The sequence below is a fragment of the Coenobita brevimanus genome, chromosome 24 (assembly GCF_032717465.1).
Source record: "Coenobita brevimanus isolate Jiangsu-jjx chromosome 24, ASM3271746v2, whole genome shotgun sequence".
In the NCBI taxonomy this organism is placed as follows: Eukaryota; Metazoa; Arthropoda; class Malacostraca; order Decapoda; family Coenobitidae; genus Coenobita; species Coenobita brevimanus.
The window spans coordinates 24,520,532-24,530,087 of NC_136977.1; positions in this window are offsets into that span (position 1 = coordinate 24,520,532).

The following is a 9,556-nucleotide window of genomic DNA, read 5'->3' on the forward strand; positions in this document are numbered from 1 at the left end:
TCCTATGTCAACAAGAAAACAACTAAGGGTCTTAGTCTCTGCTGCATAGGTCTTCTAGAACCTCTTCCTCGGTGATTTATTGTGCATGTTACTCATCACCTGCTCTGTTATGTTCATTTATGTCTACACTGATTGCATACATAACATCCATTTAAGAAGACATTAACAAGTAGTAAGGAGGAGATACCACTAAGTTTCCTAAGCTAACGATATTATGACAGAGATGGGGTGGGGGCAGGATGGCAAGGTAAAAAGGATGCTTGAGGCTCACGCTACAACTAAAAGGACGGACGTGAGGTGCAATCATGGATAAAGGACGAAAGGCGCTTGTGTACACGATAAACCAGGTAAGTATTGCCCCAGACACACACATTTCTCACAGTACATTGCTAGTCTGTCTGCGCTGAAAGGCCTCTCCTCTCACATCTCATTAACATAACGAAGTCTTTTTTCTTCATTCATGACATACCAGCACTTCTAACTCTCATACCATCTGCAGACACATCTCACACCACAAATTCCTCATTCCACATTCTTAGTCTGTCCTCGTGTAAGGGCCTCCCACGTCACATCTCCGTACTCAGTTACGTAGTTTTCATAACATTCTCACACCACCTATATCATCTGCTTACATACCTAATTGCAGAAATTCCCAACCTCACAATCTGAATACCTTTACGTCGAAAGTCCTCTCATTTCACCTCTACTCTTCCAAACCTGCCTACATAACATACACTTACTTTAAGACTTATACAACACAAACGCCTTACAGTACACATTCCTTACCTCTCACTGTCTCTCATGTGGCGTTCCTTATAAAGGTAATAATAATAAATAACAACGACGACAACAGCAATAGCTACAACAATAAAAACAACATTCAGTCACACCTGCCTTTATTACATACCAACACTTCGTAATTTTATTCCTCCTGTTCAAAACCCATGCAGCACACTCTCTTATTCTTACATATCTAACCTGTCGACGTAGAAGGAACTCTAATACCAGATCTAATACTCGTTCATGCTGAACCAGTCGAGCAGGGCAGTACTCCCGAGGTGGATGGAAAGCTGATGACAGGGAGTGCTAGAGGTCCCGTTTCATCAGCCCTCAGGACTAGTTCCTGACCATCCCCCTTTGCTGAACTTTTTCAGTGTCTCAGTTACACAGAGAGTAGGCCAGCATGCTCTCCAGTACAAATTTCTCTAACTATCTACACCAAACTGCATGCACAGTACACACTACACTTCCTATTCAAAATTCAACTAAAATGGCATCTCATCACCAAGCCTCGGAGCCCCCAGGGGGGGGGGACCATAAATGCCCCCACCATCCGCCCCTCTCCCGGTGACGACTCGAGGTGCCTGGAACCACTGTCCGACTCTCTTCTTCTTCATTTCTGCAACATTCGCGGCCTTTCCTCTAACTTTCGCTCTGTTGAGCACCACCTCTCCTCCTCTAAACCTCACCTTCTTTTTCTAAAGGAGACTCAGCTGTCTGAGGCAACTGACAGCAAACCCTTTTCTGTATCCTCCTACTTTCTCTATACTCATTTCAAAGCCAAAGGTGGCTGTTATATATATATACGCAACGACTTATCTAGCTCTCGTGTTCCTGAACTCGATTCTTCTGAATTCTCTACACTCTGGCTTCGGCTTTCCTGTCATTCTCTGACTAAATATATCTGTGCTGTTAACCCGCCCCGTCCCGACGACGTATGGGTACGTTGCAACGATTTGCATTTGCCAGTCCCGGCGACGTACCAGTACGTCGTGCAATTGCAAGGTCGCTAATTTGCACAATTTTCAATTTTCGCACGTGATTTTTCGTATGTATACACGGGACACCTGCCTCTATTCCTGTACAAGATACCAAGCAGGGACAATGCCTTACACTGCATAACCTCCCCCCTCCCCCCCTCACGACATTGTCTTGGCAAAGGACCTGTTACCAGTGACCTGGCTAGTAAAGTTATTCAGGGCCAGAGTGATTCCCCAATCGATGACAATGTGGAGGACAATGTTTACATAGCATTAGAAGAAGAAACAGCCAGAAATAATGACCAGGTAGTGTGGCAAAAATAGGTCAGGTATGGTGATTAGTTAGTGAGTGAAACAATGCTTATAATGCCTTTATTACTGCTTGAAAACCAATATACTGTCATACTACATATACATTCGTACCAAGTAAATAAATAAATACCGTTTATGAGTGGATAAAATAGTTACCCTCCCATAGAACTCGTTTTCTTTGGTGCCAGCATGTTAGAAAACCCACTCAGGTAAGGAGGAACTCCTACCTGGATTGGGCACTTTAAACCTCAGGTGAGCGATTTCTCTATGAATTTTCGATGTTTCTCACCAAAAGCGAAGGTTTTAGCCAAAAAAAAAAATTTCGAAAATACCTCGGGACTGGGGGATGTCGGAGGTGCGGAAAACCTCGGGACGTGACGGGTTAACTTAGCCCCTAATTCCACTGACTATCAAAAATTCTTCGAGTATCTTACTTCTACGATGGAACACATTCTATCCATTTCTCCTTTCTCTGAAATCTCCATTCTAGGAGATTTCAATGTTCACCACCACCTTTGGCTCTCCTCTCCTTTCACGGATCCACCTGGTGAACAAGCCTACATCTTTTCTATCCTTAATGACCTAGAGCAGCTTGTACAGCACCCTACCCGTATCCCTGACCGCATTGGAGAGAGCTCCAACATACTTGACCTCTTCCTCACAACTAATCCTTCTGCTTACTCTGTTAATCTTTTCTCTCCGTTGGGCTCCTCCAATCACAACCTTATTACCTTAACCTGTTCTATCACTCCAGTACGGCCTGTGGACCCTCCAGGGAAACGTCGTCTGTGGCATTTTGGAGCCGCGGACTGGGAAGCCCTCAGGCAGTACTTCTTTGATTTTCCCTGGAATGATTATTGCTTCCATGGCCGTGAGCCATCTGAATGTGCCTTGCACATTACGGAGGTTATTCTCTCGGGCATGGAAGCATGCATTCCTTTCTCATATCCTTTGACTAACGCAAGAAACCCTTGGTTTAATCACGCTTGTTCTAATGCTGTCCGCAACAAGGAAAGGGCCTACAAAAGGTACTGGAGCCAACCCACCCTTGAATCACATCATCTTTACGTTTCTGCCCCGAATCGTGCTAAGTCTGTTCTTCGCTCTACTAAAAATAATTTCATTCATACTAAATGCTCTCAACTCTCCAACTCGAATTCTTCCCGCTCCTTCTGGCACCTTGCCAAAAATCTTTCTAACAACTTTACCTCATCATCCTTCCCTCCTCTTTTCTACTCTTGTGGTTCTGTAGCTATTTCTTTTACTGATAAAGCAGATCTCTTCGCACAGACTTTCTCCTCCAATTCCACCTTAGACGATTCCGGTGCTGTTCCTCCATCACTTCCCCCCTCTGACTTCCTCATGGCTGACATTAAAATTTGTTCAGCCGATATATTTTCTGCCATCACTGGCCTCAGTACTAACAAGGCATATGGGCCTGATGGGGTCCCTCTTGTTGTTCTCAAGAACTGTGCTTCTGTGCTTACACCCTGCCTAGGCAAACTCTTTCGCCTTTGTCTGTCAACATGTACCTTTCCTTCTTGCTGGAAGTTTGCTCTCATTCAGCCAGTCCCAAAGAAGGGTGACCACTCCCAACCCTCCAACTATCGTCCAATTGCTTTAACGTCCTGTATTTCAAAAGGTTTCGAGTCAATTCTCAATAGAAAAATTTTAAGGCATCTTTCCTATCACAACCTTCTTTCCGATCGTCAGTACGGGTTCCGTCAGGGACGCTCCATTGGCGATCTTCTCACCTACCTTTCAGACTCCTGGTCATCCTCCTTTCGGGACTTTGGCGAAAGCTTTGCCATTGCACTTGACATCTCAAAGGCTTTCGATCGAGTCTGGCATAAATCTATAATTTCCAAACTGCCCTCCTACCGTTTCTATCCTCCTATCTGTGCCTTCATCGCTAGCTTCCTTTCTGGTCGTTCTATAGCCGCTGTTGTAGACGGCCATCGTTCTTCTCCTAGATCTATCAACAGCGATGTTCCTCAGGGCTCTGTCCTATCACCAACTCTCTTCCTTTTATTCATCAATGATCTTCTAAGCTGTACATCTAACCCTATCCACTCATACGCTGATGACTCCACCCTTCACCTTTCCATTCGGTTCTCGCAACGCCCATCTCAACAGTTACTTCAACAAACAAGGGATGAGGCTATGGCACACCTAATGTCTGACTTGGCTTGTATCTCTGACTGGGGTAAAAATAATATGGTTGTTTTTAATGCATCTAAGACTCAGTTCTTACACCTATCAACCCGACAAAATCTTCCATAGGTATACCCACTAATGTTTAATAATATTCAGCTTAATCCTGCATCATCCTTGAACATGCTTGGGGTTTCATTTACTCGGGACTTATCTTGGAAAGATCATACTACATCTCTTGTAAAATCTGCTTCCAAGGGATTGGGTGTGCTAAGCCGACTCCGCTCCTTCTTTACCCCTGCATAATTGTTGACTCTATACAGGGGTTTTATCCGCCCCCGTGTGGAGTACAACTCTCATGTGTGGGGAGGCTCCCCACATACAACTCTTCTCAATAGGGTGGAGTCAAAGGCTTTTCGTCTCATTAACTCTCCTCCTCTTACTGACTCCCTTCAACCTCTGTCTCTTCGCCGCACTGTTGCATCTTCATCTCTTTTCTATCGCTACTTTAATGGTCACTGCTCCTCTGAACTGTCTGCTTGCATTCCTCCACCTCTACGACGGGCGCGTAGCACCCGTCTGGCAGCAAACTCTCATCCCTTTTCTGTCCAACTCTCTAATGCAAGAGTTAACCGTTACTCCCAGTCTTTCATTTATGCAACAGGTCAACTCTGGACCTGTCTCCCTCTGTCTGTATTTCCTGCTGCCTATGATCTCCAGTCTTTCAAACGCAGTGTGTCCAGGCATCTCAGAATGATCGGATCTTGAATTTGGCTCTCTATTGTATTTTGTTTTTCTCTTGGAGGGAACTGTTACTGCGGGCTCATGGCCTTTGGTTTCTTCTTCCTCGCATGAAAAAAAAAAACATCAAGAACAAGAACATTCATGCAGCCATACCACCGTCTTAACATACCGTCTGCTTGCACATCTAAGAGCAAACATTCCACACCTCATACTCATAGCCAGTCCACGAAGAAGGACCCCTCCAACACAGCAAGAAACTCATGCACATTGCCTTCATGACATTCCAGCAATTCTAACCTTCACACCATCACACCATCTGCTTACCCACCTGATAGCAGACATTCCTCACTTCACATTCCTATCCAGGCCACGTAGAAGGGTCTCTCATGCTACTTCCAGTCATCAACGCTTGCCCTCATAACATGTCAAAACTTCCAAAACTCATACCAACTGCTTACACGTCTAACAAATCGTCCTTAACATTTCTTACTTCACGTACCCTCCCTGCCCATGTAGAAAGGCCTCTCATATCTCATACACATCTGCCTTCATAACAACGCTCGTTTCTAAGCCTCATACCATCCGCATTTTCACCCCAAACCATGCATTCCTTACCTCATAATTTCAGTTCGTCCAAGTAGAATGGGCTCTCACACATCAAATCCTCATCGGCAAAGTCTAATACTCGTCTTTATAAAATGGCATGACTTTTCTCATACTTTTAGTTTACATATCTCTCATAATACACATTTCTGACCTCACACTCCATCTGGCCCACAGTATGACGCTTGAGGGAAGATGGGATTAGCAGCCTGTTGGTGTGCTGCAGGTGTGTTATTAGACCTCGGTAACAGGCTTCCTAGTTTTTATCAGTGCTGGATGCGTAAAAGAATATTCCCATGTCCTCACTGACACACATGAACACCTGTACATATCCACTCTTACACACATCCACAACTGCGTACACCCATAACTGCACATGCCCACACGAATGCATATCCACACCTGCAAACACTTGGACCAGCACACACCTACACCTGCACACACCTACACCTGCACAAATCCACACCTGCAAAGACATGCCTACACATATCCACACCTGCAAATACCTGCACCAGCACACACCTACACCTGCACATCCACATCTGCACACATCTACACCTGCACACATCTACACCTGCAAACACCAATACCTGCACGCACACACACATACACCCACCCACCAACCCACCCACACACCCACACCCACCCACCCACCACCCACACACACACACACGCAACCACCAACTCATACACCCGTTCTCATATTAAAACAACACTAACCCTGCATTTCCACTTTCATTTCGCCAGGTCATCTCTTATCGCTAGTGTCTCAGACCCACTAATGCCTCGCTACCGGTAAGTGAGTCTCTTATCGCCAATGTGACGTTTTACGAGGTAGTTCTGATCTCACGCTGTCTCTCACTCTGCCGAAATTCACACTACGAGATGTGGGTGACCTGCCTGCTTTGTCTCACGTATGACAGTCATTCTTACTCTCTCTTACTTTCAAATATTCGATCATCCTCACTCTTAATTTGCTATTCTGTGTGTGTGTGTGTGTGTGTGTGTGTGTGTGTGTGTGTGTGTGTGTGTGTGTGTGTGTGTGTGTGTGTGTGTGTGTGTGTGTGTGTGTGTGTGTGTGTGTGTGTGTGTGTGTGTGTGTGTGTGTGTGTGTGTGTGTGTGTGTGTGTGTGTGTGTGTGTGTGTGTGTGTGTGTGTGTGTGTGTGTGTGTGTGTGCATGCGCATTTCCCTGCCCAGTCATTAACTCACACTCATATACCATCACCTTCGCCCTCGCCACTAACTCTCTCGTTTCCCACGCTACCACTCACCTACCTACAAACCTGTCACCTGTCTGCACCTGTAATTTGCACTAAATACAAGTGTACATTTTAGCAACAAGTGTACATTTTCTCACGACACCTGTAACTCAACACTTGTTCTTATATCTCGCTTTCCCACGCATCTGTCTGTCTGTCTGTCTGTCTGTCTGTCTGTCTGTCTCTGTCTCTCTGTCTCTCTCTGTCTCTGTCTCTGTCTGTCTGTCTGTCTGTCTGTCTCTCTCTCTCTCTCTCTCTCTCTCTCTCTCTCTCTCTCTCTCGTGTCAGTTTCGTGGTGATAGGAAAAACTGGGAGAGACAGAGGTTGGTTCCACTTTCACGAAGGAATACGGGAAAGGGCAAAGGAATATACGAAGGGGGGAGAAGAATGTGGAGGATGAAGAAAGAAAGAGAGGGAGAAAGAGGATGAGGAGATAGGAAGAAAGGTGGAAGGGAGGAAAAGAAGACTAATGAAGAGAGAGAGAGAGAGAGAGAGAGAGAGAGAGAGAGAGAGAGAGAGAGAGAGAGAGACGGGGTGAGACTGGGGTGGCTAGAGAGAAATGAGGTAAGGATGTGGAGAAGGAAAGAAAGTAGCAGAAATAAAAGAACAGAAAGAAACAGCAGAATTAATAGGAAGAGGTAGCAGATAAGCAGAAAGACGAGCTACGAAGCAGAGGAAATGAGAAATGAATAAGCAGAGGATGTGAGAAATGAATAAGCAGAGAAATGGAATGAAGTGAGAGGACAGGGAGAGAGGAGGGAGGAATACTGAAGGGAGAAGGTATGGGGAGAAGAGATAGGTGGAGATGAAGAGAAGATGGGGAGAAGAGAGAGAGAGATAGGGAGAGAGAGGAGCTGGTTTCACTTTCAAAATAGGTGAAAATAAAGAGACGATGAGAGAGAAGAATGAGAGAGACAGGTGGGAATGAAGAGAAGATGGGGAAAGAAAAGAGATGAGGAAAAAAGAAGGGATGGTTACACTTTCAAGAGAGAATAAGAGGGAAGGAAACCTACTCTACTCTGTGAAAAGAGAACAGGGGAAGAACGGAGGATGAGGAGACAGAGGATAGACAGAAAGCGGACTGGGAGAGAGAAAAAAAAGAACAGGAAATAAATGGGATGGGATAGTAAGGACAAGGTATAATAAAGGAAGGGAAGGTGATGAGGAAGGAAAGTAGATGGAGAAAGTTAAGCAGGAAGATGAGAAGGGTCGGAAGGAAAAAGGAGGTAACTAAGGGAAATGGTAAGAAAGAAAACAGCAAAAACAGAGCATGAAGGGAGAAACGATGAAAAATATAAATGAATGGATAGAAGTAGTAGTAGTAGCAGTAACAGGAGGAGGAGGAGGAGGAGGAGGAAGTAAGAGTGATATAAGAGCGAAACATGAGAAAGAAGGGGAAGATTAACGAGTAAAGGCGAGAGAGGCGATGAAATGACGGGAAAGAATTGCGCATGAAAAATGAGGACGAAGATGAAGACGAATGGCGACGAATATTATGGGGAGAGACAGACAAGACGAAGATGAACAGAAAAAGAAAAGATGAAAAAAATATATATACTACAACAGAGGAGAACCTAAAAGAAAGAAAAGTATAATAACATCTTAGTAATAATAATAATAATAATAATAATAATAATAATAATAATAATAGTAGTAGTAGTAGTAGTAGCATCCTGAACTACACCAGCAAAATAACAACAGAAAATAAGAATGATGATGAGGGTGAAGAGGAAGGAAAAGAAAATGGAGACGATGATGATGATGATGATGTGATGATGAAAGGGTGTAGGACTGGAAGGACAAACAAAAGCAGGAATCGAACGTGCATATCAAGTTGGGGTTAAAAGAGCAAGAGAACAATGAATCACGGATGAGGCGAAGACACGGGGCGGGAAATTTAAGAGGACGGAAAGCAAGGAGAAATGGATGAGATGAGATGAGATGAGATGAGAGAGAGAGAGAGAGAGAGAGAGAGTGAGGGGGGGGGAATGTGCAGTCGGAGGAAACGAGTTTAGATAAAATGAGTTTAGATAAGACTGATGCTGGTCAGGCGAATAAATATCACAGTAGGTGAAAAGAAAGGAAGGAAGGAAGGAGGGGATGAAGGAGGGAAGTTTGGAAGGAAGGAGGGAAGGAAGGAAAAAAGTTAGGAAGGAAAGAAAAAAGGAGGGAAGGAGAGAGAGGATTTGCTTAAGATGCAACGAAAGATAATGTGAAGAAAGGAAAGGTAATGGTTTGGCGAGAATGCAAAACAAGGAAAGAAAATGACGTGGAGAAGAAGTGTGGGGAAGGAAAGATGCATGCCTGGTGAGGAAACACAGGTAGATGAGATGAAAGGAAAGAAAGGGAAATAATTAGAAGGGTGGCAACTTAGTGAGGATGAGCGAATGAATATGCAGACAGGCAAGCAAGAAGGTTTGGCCAAAAAACTAGGAAAGATCATGGCTTAGTGAAGGGGAGGGGGCTGATAAAAGAAAAGAACAAAAAAAATAAGGAAAGTGAATGCTCGGTGAAAAAACGAACAACAAAGGTAAACAGGTAAGGAAGCAGCCCACGTGAAAAACTAGGAAAGACGATGACTTAGCAGAGGAGGAGGGAGAGTGGAAAAAAAAAAAACGATTCATGGTTGGCGAAGATGCAACAGGTTTTTGAGAAAGGCAGTGGCTGGGGCGGTCATCCCGGGTATAAGAAGAATGCTCTGACCCCACTACCACTATCCCATC